This window comes from Amblyomma mixtum, chromosome 3, assembly GCF_055824585.1.
Source record: "Amblyomma mixtum isolate Tamu chromosome 3, ASM5582458v1, whole genome shotgun sequence".
Taxonomy (NCBI): domain Eukaryota; kingdom Metazoa; phylum Arthropoda; class Arachnida; order Ixodida; family Ixodidae; genus Amblyomma; species Amblyomma mixtum.
This window is the reverse complement of record NC_143014.1, coordinates 53,068,810-53,088,430: the sequence shown is the minus strand read 5'-3', so window position 1 is coordinate 53,088,430 and position 19,621 is coordinate 53,068,810. Positions and strand designations below refer to the sequence as shown.

The following is a 19,621-nucleotide window of genomic DNA, read 5'->3' as shown; positions in this document are numbered from 1 at the left end:
CTGACCGCTCGCCAATCACGGCCATAGCCGCGCCTGCAACCAATCGGATGACGCTCAACTCGCTCGCGCTGACTCAGCTATTGCGATACCCACGTTGCATACTCCACACTGGAGTTTTTTTTTTTTGCCAAACATTTTTGTTTTTGTGACTCCTAAGGAATATTCCCGTACGGCTGGCATGTGTTACATGTATTTTGAGAAGCTAGTGTCGTGCATAAATGTAAACCACGATTTGCTTCGGCTTGTCACACAGCAGTCCATGGTCCAACCGGACGCATTGCTACTGCCACGACACGCTGTCACTAAAAGACAGCAGCGCTCCGATCGCGCTGATGCACGGGTCCGTCCGAAGTAACGATTAAAAATTACCCACTGAACTATCCATTTCGGCCTTCTCGAACGCAAAAGACCATCAAGACACTCCCTACTTCCCTTGCGGTTCTCGCCCTCTTCCTTCGCAGTGCTGCTTCATGTTCCTCGCGGTAGATCACGTCGAAAGGGTAACGTGGTATGGCTAGTAAACTGGAAATAAAAATGGAAGTCTTGCCTGCATAAAATTGACTGGTACTATTAACGACCAATTCATGCATCAATATAAAACTTCAGATTCAATATCTCAATCAGATAATACATTAAATGGCACGTACTAAATTATTACAATATTTCGAACTGGATACCAAGTAAAGAGGAAGTATCAAGGACAACGCTCTGCAAGGTAAAGTCGCGCCGAATATTTCACTTGGCAGAGGAAAAAGCATGCAAGCGTCCACACATGCTTCAGTGGTCATTCTTCGGCTGCAAGATTAAGGTTTATTACTTTAATGAAGTTGTCGGCTGGGAAGACTAAGAATTGAGCGAAAACAAAAATGACGCTGCAATGAACTTCCAGTAATCAACTCAAGAACACGATTACTGGAATTCGGGCTAACGGCTGCAAGGGAGAAACACTTGTCCTTTTGGCTAACGGTCAACGCTCAGGGCCGGAGCCTGCTAAGGTTTCTTGTAGAGAATAGGCTCCACGACTTACTTTATAACTTCTCGGCCTCTTACTATGCCACATGGCAAGTCTTCCAATTAAACAACAAAAAAAGACCATCGCTGCACCTTGGTGCTGACAGAATTTTGTACATAGAGATTAGAGCGACAAATATTGCGTAGTTTAATTTGTCTGCGAGTGCTTTCGAAAAAATTCTCCAAGTGTGCCAAAGGATGCACCTATACAGAACGCTTCCCTGGGCGTTTACCTCTGTCCTTCCAGTTTCCCAGAAAGTTTTCCACTACCACGCTTCGGTTTCATACGAGGACAGTGTTTGTTTGCTCTCTATCCGTCCACTAAGACAACGCTAGCCGAACACGCTGCTGTCCATGTCAGAATACTCGATCCTGAAGCGCACGCAGCATCGATACACATCGGAAAATTCCTACCACACAGGTTGACTTCGCGACGCTGACAATCTCTCTCGTTTCTATCTGCGCCGGCCGAAAAGTAAACATCGCTGTATGAATGTATGTGGCTCTGAGTGTACGTAGCTATCGCTATACAGGGCGTTTCACCCAAGACCTTACACAATTTTTAAATATAGGCTTTGAGTTAAAAGAGCACTTTTTCCGGCAAAGCATTTTTAGCGCTGTAGTACATCAGAATAACGCCAAGACATGCTAACTAACACGCTGGTTAACTAATATTGAATAGTTAACTTTTTTAACTATTACTCTAAGGCTCATTAATTATTGAGAGGCCACAGCCCACCGGAAGTAGTATCCATAGCAGCTTTTAGAATTTCGAAAACGCGGTTACCCTCGGCGCTGTGGCCCCAACAAATTTTGGCTATTTCGACGACTTGCGTGCAATGGAGAGGTTGCTTTGCCTGCAGGAGTCTCGAAAGCGCATGTATTTTGGCGCGATGTAGCCAGAATTTGTTGGGCCACAGCGGCGAGGTTAACTGCGTTTCAGAAATTCTAAAAACTGCTATGGATATTACTTACGGTGGGCTACACGCCTCTCAATATTTAAGGGGTCTTAGAGTAATAATTAAAAAGTTAACTATTCTTATATTATTTAACCAGCCTTAGCTATATTCTGATGTACTACAGAGCTAAAAATGCTTTGCCGGAAGAAGTGGTCTTCAAGTCCGCCGCGGTGGCTCAGTGGTTATGGCACTCGGCTGCTGGCCCGAAAGACGCGGGTTCGATCCCGGCCGCGGCGGCCGAATTTCGATGGAGGCGAAATTCAAGAGGCCCGTGTACTGTGCGATGTCAGTGCACGTTAAAGGGCTACTGAAGCGGTTTTAGAATTCGATGAGTTTAACGTTGCCGAATGTGCGAAATGTGCTGGTAAAGCCTCCGAAATCGTTTTCCTCTAGCCTTTGAAATGGTGGCGTAATCGCCGAATAAAGTCGTCATCGGCGTTCAGGCTTCGCTGAAGTGCACAGCGACGAGCAAAGGCCCCGATAATGACGTTACACATGACAGCAGTGCGTTTCCAGGGAAGAAATGGTTATTCCATGAAAGAAAACCGACACCATTGAAGGTGAAGCTCACGATGCATTGTTTGGCCGCCATCTGACGACACATAGCAGCATGCAGGCGTAAGCAGCGGACATCTGAAATATCGGCAACAATGACGTCACTGCCGAGTTTCCCCGCACTCCTCCACCGTAGTGAGAAGAAGCCTAAACATCGTTGCGGTTTTAATCGATGATTATGACACCATTTTAAATGGTAATGCAAAAATACATTTCATGCTTTATCTAGATGCTTGGTATATTCGAATTCTTGAATAACCTCGAATTCTCAAAAAACCGTTTCAGCTTCCCTTTAAAGAACCCCAGGTGGTCGAAATTTCCGGAGCCCTTCACTACGGCGTCCCTCATAGCCTGCGTCGCTTTGGGACGTTAGACCCCAATTAACCTAAACCAGAAGTGGTCTTCTAACTCAGAAAGGCTATTTTTTTTAAATTGTGTAAGGTCTTGGATGAAACGCCCTGTATGTGTATGTATCACTGTATGTGGCACATCTCCGCATGTGAATTGCAGCTACACAATAGAACTAGTGTTTTCCCGCTATTGCCTCGGAGGACGGAAAACTTTATGAATTTCTTTTTCATTCACAGGCTTCCACTCATTTTCACACCCCAATCCCAAGTGTTATGCAGTGAATTTCCTGAGAGAAAATAAATGGCGCCGAACAAAAAAATGAATCCTTCACGTGAGTGGAAACTAGGCATAGACAAAAATAAGGTATATGTGCTAAGAGACAAGCAGGTAAATGTCATTACCAACATGAATAAGACTAGTTAATGTAGCCGAGGAGTTCTACACAGATTTACAGTATTCGAAATAATCAGGACAATAAAGAAAGAAGCAGCTAGTCGTGCAGAGAAATTGGACCTTCCGCCGGCAAGACTCAGGCTATGAGGTAAGCCGTAGAGAAGGGCTTCGGAAATTTAGATCGCCCGGGTGCCTTTAACGTGCACTGACATCGCACAGTACACGGGCCTCTAGAATTTCTCGCCCATCCAAATTCGACCACCGCGGCCGGGATCGAACCCGCGTCTTTCGGGTCAGCAGCCGAGCGCCATAACCACTGAGCCACAGCGGCGAATGCAACGAAGAGGAAGTAAACCCTTAGAAGCAATGCAAAGGGGGAAACCAGTTGGTGAGGATCGGGTATAGCAACAGATCTGTTGAAGGACGATGGAGAGATTGTGCTAGTAAAAACTGGCCACCCTGCATACGCGATGTATAATGACCTCGAGGTGTACCAGAACTTTGGAAGAACGCTAACATTATCGTAATCCATAAGGACGGGTACGCCAAGGACTTGAAAAATTAGACCGATCAGCTCACTGCACGTTTTCTACAAGTTATTTACTAAAGTAACCGTTAATAAAGCAGTACAACCTTACACTTGAATCAACCAAAGGACCAAACAGGCTTTCGTAAAGGGTACTCGACAAAATATCATATTCACACTGTCAATCAGGTGATAGAGAAATACACAGAATATTACAACACCTCCTATATAACCTTCATAGATTACGAGAACCTTCATAGATTACATTTGAATCAGTCGCAACCTCAGGAGTCCTGCAGGCATTGCGGAACCAGAGTGTAGAAGAGACGCATTAAAAATGCTGGAAGATATCTATAACGGCTGCACAGCACAATAGTCCTTTATAAACAAAGTAATAAAATCTAAGTGAGGAAGGGTGTCAGGTAGGCAGTCATATCTCCAGCGCTATTCCCAGCTTGTTTACACGAGGTATTCAGAGTCCTGGATTGGGAACAGTTGGAGTTGATGGAGTTAATGGAGAATAAATTAGTAATTTGATAACCAAGGCGACAGCGGGGGCGTGTTGGTGCATCGTGGTGGTGATATCGCGCTTAACTGATACAGACAGGACGGGACATGCACAAAACGGCAGACAGACGAAGCATGATCGGTCTTGATCAGGTTCAGCGCGATATCTCCACTAGTAATGTGTGATTTGCTGATGACGTTGCCTCATTAAGTAATTCAGGGGACGAATTGTAGCGAATGGTCAGTGACCTAGACAGGCAAAGCAGAACGGTGAGTCTAAAAATTAATATTCAGAAAACTAAAGCAATATTCAACAGTCTCAGAATGGAATAGCAGCTTACGGTAGTTAGCGAGGCGCTGGAAGTGGTAAATGAATGCATCTACTTAGGGCAGGTAGTGTCCGCAGATTCGGACCTCGAGAGTGAAACAATAGAAAAATAATGAATGGGATGGAACGCATTTGACAAGTTCTCTCAGATCGTGAAGGTTATTTATAAACTGCCATTCAAGAGAAGTATGTAACAGATGTATCTTACCGGTACTCACCTATGGGACAGGGTAACGAAAAGGGTTCAACTCAAATTGAGGACAACGCCTCGAGCAGTGGAAATGAAAATGTTTAGTGTTAGGTTAAGACGCAGAAAGAGGGCAGAGTGTGTCAAGGAACAAACGAGAGTTAATGTTAGTTTAGTTTAGTTTATGGGGTTTAACGTCCCAAAGCGACTAAGGCTATGTATTAAAGCTGCTATGTATTAAACTATGTATTAAAGCTGCGATCACGAAATGGTTTATGGTTCATGGGGGTTTAACGTCCCAAATAGACCCTGGCTATGAGAGACGCCGTAGTGAAGGGCTTCGGAAATTTCGACCACCTTGGGTTCTTTAACGTGCACTGACATCGCACAGTACACGGGCCTCGAATTTCTCCTCCAAAGAAATTCAGCCGCCGCGGCCGGGATCGAACCCGCGTCTTTCAGGCCAGCAGCCGAGCACCATAGCCACTGAGCCACCGCGGCGGCGTCAAACTAGAGTTAATGACATCCTAGTAGAAATCAAGAAGAAATGGGCGTGGGTATAGGCATATAATGCGAAGGAAATATAACCGACGGTCGTTAAGGTTAACGGACTGGATTCCAAGAGAAGACAAGCGTAGCAAAGGGTGGCAGAAAGTTAGGTTCAAGACCGTGTTGATTGTAGAGGTATGGGAAAGGCATTTTCCTGCCCTGCGAGATCAGGCTGATGGTGATTATGAACATGACGTTCCTGCTCCCACACAGCAGCCTTGTTCATAATGAAGGCGAAACATAGCAATGTATTTCCTGCCTGGTACAACCCACGCAGTCAGCCACGGTGACTACAACAGCGTTCATGACGGTGTCTAAAATAACCATTAGTAAAGCTTCCTCGGAACACAGGTTTCGCCTGTCTGATCTCTGAAAGAATCTTGTTTGGCATCCTGTTTTATCCAACAGATGATGGACCTGGTTGTCATCAAATCCACAATCTGGTAGGGACCGTACAGTCAAGCGGTACAGTCAAACGGAAAATTCGATAAAATGGGCAACGGCATTTTTTCGCGCAAAATTTAAGCGCGAGAACCTCTTTCGCTAACGACTAATTTTTATGCAACGGCCAATGCCCCCTGGTGATATATCTAGCAGCTGATGCCGTCGAGATGTCATGGTACTGTCATGTACCATATGTCATGTGCATATTTTCTCTGCAGCCAGGCCCTACCAGCGACGTGATATGCGAAAATTCTGCCATAAGTGTCGATCTTCTGCTGTGTAATTAAATAATGTGCAGCTATTGTCCCCCGAACTGTGCAACTGGCTGTTGAAACTATTCAGTGGTTGTCAGTATCACGTATAGCAGGGGCCTAAATATTAATAACGTTAATATTTTTCATTATTGTTATCTGTGTTCATCAATACGGAGCACATTTTTTCTGTCATTTTTTTGCCCCCTTTAACCCCTCCAAAATAGTAAAATGCATGCATAATTTAATGATTAATGTTCCGCATGACTTAAAGGTTCGAGTATTTCAATTTTTTAGTTCTGAAGTTGCGTCGGCTACGTTCACAGCTTGGCTCGGTTTCCTCGAATCATTAGCAATATACAAACGTGGTGCACTTGCCAAACTCGAAGCTCTCGATGCGACGCAAGCAAAACAGACTCCGCAGAAAACGTCCCACACACACACACACATACACAAAAAAAAAATCTACACTCCACCACTCTCCCCCCTTGTGTTGCATGACAAAAGGTCTGCCCGCGGCGGCTTCAGCGAAGCGGAGTGACGCAAACAGCTCGACGCTGTAAAAACGAAGCTGTCAAACACGATGCAGTGTAACCGTCGGGTGCCGCCCCAGCATGGTACCGCGCACAGCTCGCCGCGAAAATTCCAGACGCTATAGCGAGTGCGCGCGCACAGATAACAAAGCTTTCTTCGTCTGGTATGCCGCTCATTTCGAAAGGCGTCCTCTCCTATTCTTTTCATAGCCGGCGTGAGTAATAGCGGCTCAAGCTGGCGATGTATTTTTCATCGTTCGGCGCTTCGCGGCTGGGCACATTTGATTCTACTCAGCGCCTCCCCCCACCCCTAGAAAAAAAAAATTAAGCCGACCAGAGAAAATGACAGCGCTCAGAGCCACGCCGTTCTTCGGAACGAGCTAATAATTATTGCTCATCCGCAAGAGGCGTTGGGAGAAAAAAAAAAAAAAAAGGGAGGGGGAAGCAGCCTTCAGAAGACAGCTTCTTGCCGTTCTCAAACAGGACAAACGCGCCCTGATTAGGGAAAGGCCGCATTCGCCAGCCACGCCCCGAACTTTTCTCCCACTGTATCCGAAGCAGACGCACGCAAGCGGCGAAGCTGGGGGCCGTTAGCTACTGCAGCCCGTTTAATCGCGTGTGAAATTTACACGCGGGTGAAAAGCCGGCGTTCGCAGCGCTCGCGCAGAACGAGCCGAGAGGCGCGAGCTCAGGCAGCTCAGGGTGCCGCGCGCGAACGATGGCATTTTACCCGCGCATAAATTTAGCACGCGCGCGTACGAGAGCTGACGGCAACGGCTGCAGAGTGCGTGCCTAGCTGCAGGGGCACGGACGCGACGCGCTTCGCAGCTTTCGCCTGTCACTCTGTTTCTAAACAATCGCTTCGACGTTTCTATAGTAGCAACGAGCAGGGAAAACCGATTAAACGAGCAATTCCTTGACACAAACGTGTTTTGAAACTTTTTTTGGTTGTTTTCAGGTTCACCGCACAAGAAAAATCCACGACACGGCCGCGAGAAGGTATGCGATCCGTTTTCTGGATTGACGAGCTTAAGCGCGTATTAGAAAAAAATTAATGCGGTACCGAGCTCGAAGTTCGTTTGGCGAAGTTCGAAGCCAAACGATTCGATGTCGTCTTCGGATTAATGCCCAGGACGGAGACAGCACAAATGCGCAAACTCTGAAGTGGTCATTAACTTAGAAGCCCATACCGTATGCGCTTGTGTGTGTGTGTGTGTGTGTGGGGGGGGGGGGGGGGGGGAATCCGACGTCAAAAGCACATTCTGCGCTCTGGGAAAGAAACCACCAGATGATAGTAAGCGCCTGTGTTGTCGCTTCGTGTTGCTGTCGCTGCCTGCGCGCTGTTCCAAAGATATTTTGTACATTCTTGTAAAGCGATGGCTATGTACCTGTAACACTACCAATTATACACAGGGGCAGATTGATGGGCAACTCCTGGAGGGGGCGATGGGGGGGGGGGGGGGGGGATTAGCATGGTATGGTATGCCCATGGGCTATGCGAGACGCATTAGTGGAGGGCTTATTCCAATTAATTTCTGCCCGCTAGAGTTCTTTAATGTGTAGTGACAGTGCACAGCACGCGGGCATGGAAATGCTGCCGCTGAAGCCGGGAACCGTTCCCACGTCCTTGGGCTCAGTGGGCGAGCGTCATAGGCACTAAGCCACCGCGGCGTGTGAGGTGTGTGTGTGTGTGTGGGGGGGGGTGATGTCCTATTTGCACCATGTCTTTCTAGAACTTTCTTTGTCCAAAAAAAGGGGGTCGATGCGGTTTCCCCCAAAAAGAAATTTCTAGCGTAGTAGAAGGCGGTAATGCCCCCCCCCCCCCCCCCCACCCCCGCCCTTTACCCCATTTTAAATACGCCCCTGCATAAATAACTGCATTTATTCTACTAAATAAGTGTTTCTCTGAAGAGCAATTTAAAAGGAATGCGGGACGATGGAATGCGGTACAGAAGACTACAGATTATGATGCATGGGTCTTTATCGCCACCAGCGCGACTCAGTGCGCCGTATGAAGCACCCCAACAAGAACTACGCATGCGTGGTTGTTTTTATTGCGGAGAGCAAAGCACGAGCGGCTTGTTCCGCGTTCCTCGAAGCGTTCGCAGAGCGCCGATGGTTCTCAGAATAGCGCGACCTTTATTTAAACGAAGTATACACCTCACAGGAACGCACTAACCACTCAGATGCGTCCGTTCACGCGCACTTAACGAGTTGACGCGCATGATATATGAAGAGAAAAGTTACCTTGGTTCCATGTCGATTTATGGAACCAAGATTTAACTAAACTAGTTTGTTTTCTCAATCCCCTAAAAGATGTTCCTGTCACCACCCCAGTGCTTCATTCTCGTCAGTGTAGCAATTGTGCCTGCTCTCCTATCGCATACCTTTCAAGCGTTAATTATCTTAATGTTCATCTCGATTCCACCATTTCCTGGAGCAGTCGTTTGGCTAACGTTTGTGAAAGGCTGCGCAGAATAGCTTGCCTACTATACTCCATTAAAGCATTATGCCCAATTTGCATAAGCAAAGTAATAGCACATGCATTGCGATGTGGAATTGTTCTTTTTAATTCTGCTCAGTGTTTTGGCGCAAGAAGGCTGATTGCTTACTGAAATCTATAATCCGGCCGCGCTGTGATGTATGACCTGCCAATCGCCAACAATTCTAGTCTTTGCTCGTTCTCGCGTATGCCTTCATTCACGCTGTTATTTAAAGAAACTTTTATTCTTAAGTATCTGTGGAGCAAGGAATTCTGCCTCCCATATATTCCCGCTCGAACATTACGTCCATGCGATCGTTTTATTTTGCCCGGAGTACGGACAAGATATGGTGAATGCGTACGTGCTTTCTACGTGCCAATTGTGTTGAACGACTTACCAAACGTTTTCTCTTTGCACAGCCGGAAAGACGTAAAGTCTGTTATCTTAGATTTGTATACTTGATTAAATTTTTTTTCTTTCTCTCATTTCTCTCTCATTTTTCTTCCTGCCTATTCCTTAGTTTTAGTCTACTTGTTTTGCGATATAAACTGAAAGTTCCACATACTCTGACTTGACCCATGCTGCTAGGCACTGCCCCACAAGCCCTCTGTTGGCTTGGGCAGGCTCGCATATGTGCCATGACATTGCAACATTAAAGAATTTATCATTATTAAACTCATCGCGTCTAGACTTCGAAGCCAGTGCGCTAGAAGCACGGAGTCTTGGTTGAGGTTCTCCTGGAGATAAGGAGACAGGACCTCGCACGCCTCCAGAAGTCACACACCAGTCTCCGTATCGTGTGTAGTTCCCAACACAACTTCACCCACGAATCTTGACCGTGATTTCAGCAGAGGGTTATAGCCCAGAGCAGAGGGATTGAATCCCTTCACGCATTAAAACATTTTTAACCAGTCATTCAATCGATCGATTAGTGAGACAATCAATCGTTCAGCCAATCAGACAATCGTTTAGACAATCAGACAATCATTTAGACAATCAGACAATCAGTCAGAAAGTCAGACAATCGGGAAGTCAGTCAATCAAGCACAGGTCAGTCAGAAAGTCAGACAATCAATTAAACAGCCAATAGGTCAAGCTGCCGATATGCGATGCGACAGTATAGACAGTTTTCACGGGCGAGGAGGAAAGCGACCGCGGCTCAAGGGAGGAGACCTCTTGCTCCTCTCGCTGGTTTTGTGCAGCAGGCTTCGCGTACTCTGTGCTGGGCTTAGAAACCAGTTGTTCATAAAGCCCAATTTTTCATGGGCCCCGGATATGTCTTCGGCAAGAACATGACCCCCCTGTTCTTATTTTAACAAAAAAAAACGAAAACGAAAGGTGCTCTACGCTAAATGTCGCGGCTTTACTGCTTTTCTGGTGCGGTCCCTTTATTCAGGCAGTGCCTCATAGTCACGTATTGAAGAAAAACGCCTCGGGCTCCATGTGAATGTTTCCTATCACAGTCGATAGTATGCTGCACGCTTAAATTTAAATTTTCGTGCCAACTTTGTACAGAACAAGTCCGTTTCTATGAAGCACAAACAGAGCCTTCATGCGGACATGGTGAACTCAAGCTGTACAGTAGCGGCCATAATAATATGGACCATTCTTCGGCGATAAAACTGTCACGCATAACCTAGCGAAAATTGGAAGATGCATAACACCTATTCCAGCAGAGGCCGCTAGTACGCTCGCGCACAATCCCAAGACATCCTCGTATTTAGTCTAAGGAACACTTGAGAAAAGTTGAAATGTGAAGCGTTTTCCGTATTACTGTGTCTGCATCTGTATATGTCTTCAGCAGGGGAATTTAGTTAAGGAGACTGATGTACAGATCTGAATCTTGCTGATTAGCCGTATTCGCCAGCAGGGTGATTCGTTCGTCGCTTCCCGTACGCAACAGCAAAAGAAAAATGCAAACCATGTTAAGAACCAGTTTAGTGGAGATCAGATCGACATTGCAATGAAAAACTGCGTACAACTATTTCAAGGGTAAATAACAATTGTCGCTCATATTCCGTATTACTGATTGTATATCCGCTGCACGCCGGATGCAAGACTCAAGTAAGACTATATCGGCATAGAATGACAATTAAAATTTCTGCTTTTTCAACCTCCAAACATGATTGCTTTCCAGCTGCGTCGTTTACTCACGCTCAGAACACGTTGCTGGTTCGATGCGCATTTGGCGCGAGCACAGACATTTCAGGCCAGCGACAGCCCAGCTACGAGATTCATATCAGGTTACTGTTCTTAAAAAAGCCACCACACAGGAACGAAAAGCTCAAAGAACCCGATTACCCAGCGCAGCTCGCTAGCGACTGATCCTGCTCAGCCAAACGTAGCTACGGCCGACCGCACAAGCTAGTGTTACCTGTGTGGCTTTCTTGCCCGTACCAGTAAATAGATGGCGCTACTCCTCCAACATGGCGGTGCCAATGAGAAAATGTTGTATACCATGAACCATGTCTGCAACCGGAATGGATTAATGGATGGAAAGATGTTAGGACCGTCCCCTTCAGGTTTTCCCCAGGAAATGAAATTAGGGGGATCTAAATTTCTAAGTTTGTGGAGCGGGTTCAGGGTTGAGAAGAATCGAGAAGAGGAGAATTTTTATTTTTTTTTATTTGTGTCGATGTGTCACGTAGGACCAGCAACGTTTATGATTCTAGCACTCATGACAAAGATGACGAAAATTCCTCACGTGTAAAAAAGGTAATTACGAATTAAGGGGGTTCTTTCAGAAAACAAGGAGGTGCGTAGGGTAATCACCGGTCCCCTTAGAAAAGGCGTGGTGGCAGGCGCCACCATGCTCAGTATTTATGTTTCAGTCGTTTTTTACAAACGTTTTCACTAGCAGTGCCACTTGCATTGCAACGTATGAATGCTACTGCAATTCCCAATTCAGTTAAAGCTGCTGTGTGATGATGAAGCCTAAAACGACGGCAACACCGCTTTCACAGACTGCAGGAGAAAATGTGCGCTGGACTCCTATCTATGTTCAGCTACACTGATATCAGAGCAAAGTGAAGATAAAAAAGCGGTCTTTCGCAACAGCAGTTCTCGTCACAGCTCTAACACCATTCGCAAGCACAAAGGATTCACCTGCAGGTGGCACGTACACTCATCTGCCGCCACCAGTCAAACGAATGCCGTTATAGTTCGCATAGAGATGGAACACACTGCCGGGTGTGCTCACGCCTGGGCTTTGCATTCGTTGTGCTGCGCGCCAGATGGACCGGCTCGACTGTTGGCGCTTCGACGAGTTTTCAGCACAACCAGCGCTGTGACCCTGAACTGCCACCATGTCTTTTGACTGTCGTCAAAGCTACCGATGGAACGCCAGCACAAACGACGCGCAGCGTGGTTGAGAGCTCCGACGCGAGCACCTTTGACACCGCAAGGCGGCAGCAGCTGCACCGCATGGCATAGGCCATCGATAAATAGAGTTTAAAGTATCGGGAAGTTCGGCCCGCGATCTCCTACACGCTCTGTTCAGGGGCGCCTGTACACTCCGTTATAGGCGATACTGATATGGTAGGCCCGCGGCCGAGCACGACGTGTCGATGACAGCGTGATGCATGTCATTTAACATTATTGGTGTGAGCGGTGCACATAGCAGGTATATGCGCTCTTTGTATACATTATGTTTTGAGTATTAAAGGAATGGTATACGCAATAACTCAGCTTTATGACACTAAACACGACAGCGCGAACAGTTCGACACAAGCAGAGCAGTCTATCGATTGGCAGAAGCCCTGCCATAGCTCCTTCGCCGGGCGGACGGAAGCAGCATCTGTGCGCTGCTAATCGCTCTGTTGCACAAATTTATGACACAGAATGTGCGATAGCGTGCTCATGACGCGCTCGCTTCCCGCCTTCTTCGGCGGCATGTCGGTCAGCATTGAATTAGCGGGGTTTCGCTTCTTGAGCAGTGTGGCGCTGTTCTTTCCGGTCGAACTCAACACGATTGGCGCCATCGCTGGAACGCGCTATGATGAGCCCTAAAGTAGGTTGCAGATCATGGCGGGCATATGTGAAAGTAGCTCGAAACCAACATTCATTCATTCTGCTTCTCCTGGCATACGCGTGGCCGGGCGCCCATTCTTGCTGCCCAGCCGCGAGGTGCTATCGGCAAGCATACGACGCGCGAGTAGAAGCAGCGAGTGCGTCCAGTCAAGAACGAACTGACAGCGCACCGGCCCCTCGCTAGTCTAATTTACCTGTGACGAACGGCACGCGCCTCCGTGTTAGCGGTCAAAGTTTTCGAAGTATACGAGCACTACACTCTCAAGTGCTATTCGTCTATCCGCACAATCACTCATTTCATGGCATTCCGGTGATGTTGCAACTAGTTCGACATCGAACTGATATTTCGATGCTGAAACAGAGGCCCGTGTGCACAGTTATTGCCCACTAGACAAACCCGAGTCGCCCAACAGTGCTTCAGAAGAATCAGTACTGATCTGCGGGTAACAACCCCGTTGTACGCTTCCAGCATGTTCCGTACTTTCTTTTGATATTTTGTTCTTGTTCCTCAGGCGCTTCTGCTTGGAACACCTGACAGAAAATGTGTGTCGCGTTCATTCACGTATCAAGAAGCCGAAGCGAGCAGACATGTCTCAGCAGCACAGTGTGCTGCTGAGACATGTCTGACGCACTAGCTTTCGAAAAGGGCCAAGTAATAAGACGACAAATGATCGCGATGCTCAGAAGGCCAGATTACAAGCTGCTCATACGAAGAATCGTTTGAAGACTGCTAGCGCGTCAGATCGGCCTCTGCGCAGTGCTCATCAGGCTGCAAGGCCCTGAATATCTAGCCATGTAGGACAGCAGGCGTGCAGGACGCCGGGGAACAACATGTTTCATATGGAACTTACAACGTGTGGAAGGAAGACATGCAGCTTCCACATTAGCACCCCGCTGTTCTGTAACTTTCTAGTCATACTCAGTGATGTAAAGATAGAAATTCCAAAAGAAACTTGCGCGAAAACGCATGATCAACACGAGCTCAAATACCTAACGAGAACCTGAACATACACCCTCATAAAAGTGAAATGCACTGCTACACGGAAATGGCATTTACTGCAGTTGGGGCAATGCAAATATCAGGCACCTAGACCATACCGTAAGGCTATACAGTCTTCCAGTGATCTAGTAACAACAACGCATAAGAAACAAACTTGTTGGCGGGGAGTGTAGCCTGCAGAGAGAACACAAAAAGTTCTTACCATTGTCTGCAGCTGCTGCGCTCGGCCGCACGGTTAGTGGCTTAGCGTCGAAGCTCACGTCGTGCGAATGTCAGCGACTCCAATCCATGCGAACGGCATGCGGGCGAAGTTCAAGCCAATAGAGACGGCTGTGGGAGTCCTTCAGATTTCACACGCGCGACAACTGCACCGACGTCGCGTTTCTTCGCACACTTGCGCGCCGCGGATTGTGGCGAAAAAAAAAAAGCGCTCGAACGGAAGCTAGCGGGCTCGTGGACACAGGGCGGAAGCTGTCGTGCGTCAGGTTAGGCTTCACCAGCTACCGCTTCGGCACAGACTCGAGTGTCAACGTTAGACTCCCGCTGTCGCAGTCCCCTCTACCGCCACGCTTCCAAACAGGGACAGCCGCAGCAGTGCAAGTCATTCCCGCCACCGCCCTCCACGTGCCGTGCGATCACCGCACGGAAAGCGGCAACGCACCACAAGAACGGCATACTGGCTGACACAGCCGGACGCTTTCGAATCGTATCTGCTGGACGGTGCTTCGCATTAATCGTTATCCGAACTGCTGCAAGTGATATCTCAGCGTGAACCTGCGCGCGTGTCGTATTGCTTGAGCATGAAATTGACTAGAGCTATTAAGTATTCCTGCACACGTAGTTAGACGGACGTTGCGTCCCCAGCGTAGCTGGGTGCAGGCTACGCCGTGCCTTTCCCGCAGTGCGCCAATGTGAACCAACGATACTTGGCGAGAACTCGTGTCACAGTATGACACTTCAATACTGGTGATCAGGTCAGTCTGCACCGCACAGCTTTTTTGATTATGCCCGATTTCATTAACCGAAGAATTCGATGAGCATATCGCGTCAGAAAGGGTCGTCGCCGATAATAGGTAGCAAGTCCAGTTTAATCTGTTCGTACCACATACGATGCTAAAGGCAAGGCTACAGGCTCGTAAAGGTCCCTTTTTCTGTGGCTTCATAGGTGACCCAACACGCAGACGCACGCAGAAAAAAATCCCACTTCTAATATGACAGTACTACCTCCTGTTATCTGGTTCGAACACCCTATCATCTTTTATTTCAAGAAAATAAGAGAAAACCGAAAATAAAAATCTAGTATGGCGAAAATCTTTTCAGGCGTGACGCCTTTTTTTTTTCGCTTTTTATTTCATTTCATGTAACAGATGGAATCTGCAATATATACGTCTTCATCTCATCTGCCTGTTCATTTTTCCGCGTTCTTCCAGACTTAAAATGCCGAGCGTTGTTGTTGCTGTTGTTGCTGCTGTTCAGCAAGCGCACCGAGTCGATGACCTCGTTGACTTTTAAATGCGCAGCATTTCTCTACGGCCAGGTCCAACGCTTGCGCTGGTGGATTTAACGTCGGAGAAGGAAGGATAGCAGGAGTTAGCGCCGAGGTTCGGACTCGGGTCGATGCGGTGTGACCACGAGTTGACCGCTGGGCTTTCTACGCAAATGGGGCGATCGGCTCCGAAGGAACAGTGCATGCCAAAGTCGGAATCACCCGCAGGACAGTGCCATTCATCTCGCTAATCCTGCTTCGTACCAGTCTATACGTCACTGCACGTGAGCTCACAGAGCGCGCGCGAACAAACCCTGGTACTTACTATGCAATTCGTTGCTAGCAGCCTTGTGCAGCTCACTGCAGCTCGTCACCACCGTGAATTCGCACGAGCTTCGTCGGCAAGAATGCATTTTTGCAACTTTAGCAGGCCAGTTAATCGTAGTAAACCCCATCAATGCAGCTAATGGAGCGACACCAACAGAGTTGTTCTTCTTTTATTGCGAAAGCAATACTACGCTAGGTTTTGAGCCTTCAGCGTGGTCCTGGCGGTAGTTACGTTTAACCTTTAGACGGCCTCCAGTTTGATGACGCGTGGAGGCGCTCGCGTCTGTGACGTCATACCGAGGTGAAATCTGAGCTACCAAGTCGGTTCGTCGGCGCGGTCCCAGCGGTAGCCACGGAGCGCCGCAGATCCCAGGCAGTAAGAGAGGGGACTCCGTTCATTTCGAGGAAAGGAAAGGCGTCTTACCAACTCTGTGGTTTAGTGGACACCTCAATAACACTTTAAGCTAATTCCAGCGTTCATTGATGCTTTCTGACATAGACAGCGTTGAAGACTGCGTTGATTTGGAGGAAAGGAAAGGCGCCTTACCAACTCTGTGGTTTATAGGACACTTCAATAGCACTTTAACCTAAATCCGGCGTTCATTGATGCGCTCTGACAAAGACAGCGTTGTAGACTGCGTTGATTTGGAGGAAAGGAAAGGTGCCTTACCAACTCTGTGGTTTAGTGGACACCTCAATAGCACTTTAAGCTAATTGCGGCGTTCCGTGCAGCACTCAGGCTTTCGCCTTTCACTACTTTAGTCGCTAAAGTTGCTCGTAATTTGCTTTCGCAACCTTCCGGGCTTAACCAAGCTAAGCTTCGGCCAATTTTTTTTCCCTTTTATTCTGTACTTCCGAACAAGAACTAATTTTCTGTAGGTACGGCAATAGGTGTTTAATTAAACGAGAAGCATTTTGAAGACCTCTCGAAAGAGAAGAAAAGGAGGGTGCATCTTATAGAGACCTGCACAGCATACAATGAACTGCCCGCCCACCGCAGCGGTGGCCTATAGCTGTTTGAGCATCCGCCTCACATGCGGGAGGTGCGGCGTTCGATCCCCAGTGCCGCCGGGTACCCATCGGTGATACAACCGGTACAAGTTTTCCCCTGCCTGGTGCTCGGCTTCTTTAGTGTGAAATGCTTCGGGAATGGGTCCTTGACCCCACCTTGAGTAAAAACGAAAAAAAAACCTTGTGCCATGGCGCTCTTTGGCCACAGTTGCCCTTGCGTCATAAAAATTCATCATCATCATGAACTGCTCGCCGGCGCAACTCCGCCAAAAGCGGAGCCCAAAGGGCCCTGCATTTTGGGACGCCATGGGGAGATGCGAAAGGGCTAGGTGGTTTGTACGACCAGCCATCAGAAGAGATAGAATAAAGTATCTATATTTGGTGACAATCTTCATAACATCTACACGTAGAATCTTAAGAGAATCACTGAATTGTATGCCTGCACTTGGCACTCGACGAGCACCATGCCGGCTTCTCCACTGCCATCCAGCCTGCACTAGATAGGTGTACCATACACCACACGCACCCCGTGCTACCTCTATTTCCACACTCGTATAATCACTGAAGTAATCGGCTCACACGGCAATCGTTCTGCTATAGAATATAAGAGTGTGCGACAGTCCATAAGTAGACCTTGAGCCTTTCGTTTTGGAAACGTCATCGCGCGGTTCGAAGATGTAATGTTCGTTTTCATATTTAAGATTTGAAAGAGCCTATTTTAAGACGGGCAAACTTGGGGCATTTACACTTCACTATTGAAAGCATTACTGGAAGCTTCTGTAATAAATGCGCTCTGGCAGCTGAGCACGAAGTATCGTTAACGGTATTTGTCTTGAGTTTTACACTTTCGAAGTTCTTTGGTGGCATTTTTGAAACAAAATTTTGTGTTTAAGGCTTATCTTTCAGACCGCCGGCCCTACTTTCCGTGTTGCGTGATTTTGCCTCCCCTAAGGAGGGGCAAGGCGGAGTAGCCGGCGTCTTCACATTTTGTTTACACGTGACCCCAACTCATTTCTCGCTCCAAGTTCCCCGTGTGAAGAAAACATATCGAATGGTCTATGCGGCTTCAGGTACGGTACCCACTTCATTAAAAAACATATTCGCGCGACGTACTTCTTTTTTTTTTCTTTTCAGGTGGCTAAGTTCAACCTCAGACCGTAAGGCGGCTTCCACCTCCAAACCAAAATGCGCCTTGCTTTCACGAGCGCACACGGTGCATTAGCACCTTTTCGGGCGCAGCGTGTGCTGGTCTTACGTTATCTGCGGGGCGGTGAAACGAGTTCTGTGTAAGGCCTCATGCCCGCACGCGGAAAACAAAGGCTCATGTTTGCATATGTTGATGCCAGTGCTGCACCGCTCCCTCCGCTGTTCCGAGCGCTTTACGAGCGAGGATTGACGAAACCGGGACCGAGGTTCTCACCTCCAGTCGGCAAACCGCACAAGGCGAAAACGCACCCCCAGTGCCGCGGCCGCTTCAACAGCGCCCACGCGGCTTTGCCTTCTAGACTACGCCGGCGGTGAAAATCTTTACTTCTGAATTGCACGCCAAGTTCAGGAAAACTACTACGGCTCACGTTTACGCCTGCTGTGCGCGAATGAAACCTGTCCACAGGCAACACAAGCCTGCTTCGGCGAGACGCACCAAGAAAGGCTCTTGATGAATCCAACGCACGACCACTACAGGTTAGTTCGGCCACAACTGTCCGATCTCCTTGTCGCCGCGCGTGGCGACCTGGTCTTACTGATTAAGCCATCACTGCATAAGTCACGCCCTCAGCGCTGAAAATTCGCGGCAGATTGGGTGCCCATATATGCAGTACACACATGATCGATATGGGCGCATGCACCGTTACCAGGAATTAGGCATAGAGTTTGGTTTGGTTTATTGGGGTTTAACGTCCCAAAGCGACTGAGGCTATGAGAGACGCCGTAGTGAAGGGCTCCGGAAATTTCGACCACCTGGGGTTCTTTAACGTGCACTGACATCGCACAGTACACGGGCCTCTAGAATTTCGCCTTCAAGAAATTCAGCCGCCGCGGCCGGGATCGAACCCGCGTCTTTCGGGTCAGCAGCGAGCGCCGTAGCCACTGAGCCACCGCGGCGGGGCGCATAGAGTTTCTAAATATTATCTGGAGGGAAAGCTGCCTCCACTAGCTGCGCGAGTTTCTTAATAAAGAGCGCCTCATTCACCGCGGGAATGCCGGGAAAACGAAGTTTCTTACTTGGCTTGGCTAGCGTTAGCCTGAAAACATAACTACGACTTCAAAAATGCAAATTTTCGCAAAAAAGCTGCAAAGAAACGCTGCTTTGCAGGACATGTGGGGGTACTTTAAATTATTAAGAAAAATAGCCTCGCCCGCACCACTTCATATGTCTCGGAGAGAGATGCTGTTTTACAAAAGTTAGAGTGGGCGATTAAAAGGAATCAAAAATAATAGTGCCCCGCCCGCACCGCTAAAAGCACAACGGGCTTAATGCTGTTTTACAATCAGAACTTCCTATAATAAAATTTTCTTACTGTAAGTTGCAATAAATGAGCAGAAAAGCAGATAGGTGGCCTTTCTTCATGTCGCCAAATGTATATATACTACAGCGTCGAACGTGAAAACCAATTTCTTTCGTTTAACAGGAACATTTTTCGGATCAAATATTAACGCCATATATATATATATATATATATATATATGGGA

At 47.7% G+C, this 19,621-nt stretch overlaps 1 protein-coding gene across 3 annotated transcripts in view; it reads right to left on the bottom strand.

Moving 5' to 3' along the window:
• LOC149350218 (transmembrane protein 163a-like) overlaps positions 1 to 19,621 on the bottom strand; it is an 80,960-nt gene that overhangs the window by 55,599 nt on the left and 5,740 nt on the right. The window contains exon 1 of one of the 3 annotated variants that reach the window (XM_089579191.1): positions 14,309 to 14,794. The exons of the other annotated variants lie outside the window; for them this stretch is intronic. The gene's annotated coding sequence lies outside the window, so the exon portion shown is untranslated. Of the gene's footprint in view, positions 1 to 14,308; positions 14,795 to 19,621 lie in introns of those variants that run through there. 3 annotated transcript variants of the gene reach the window in all.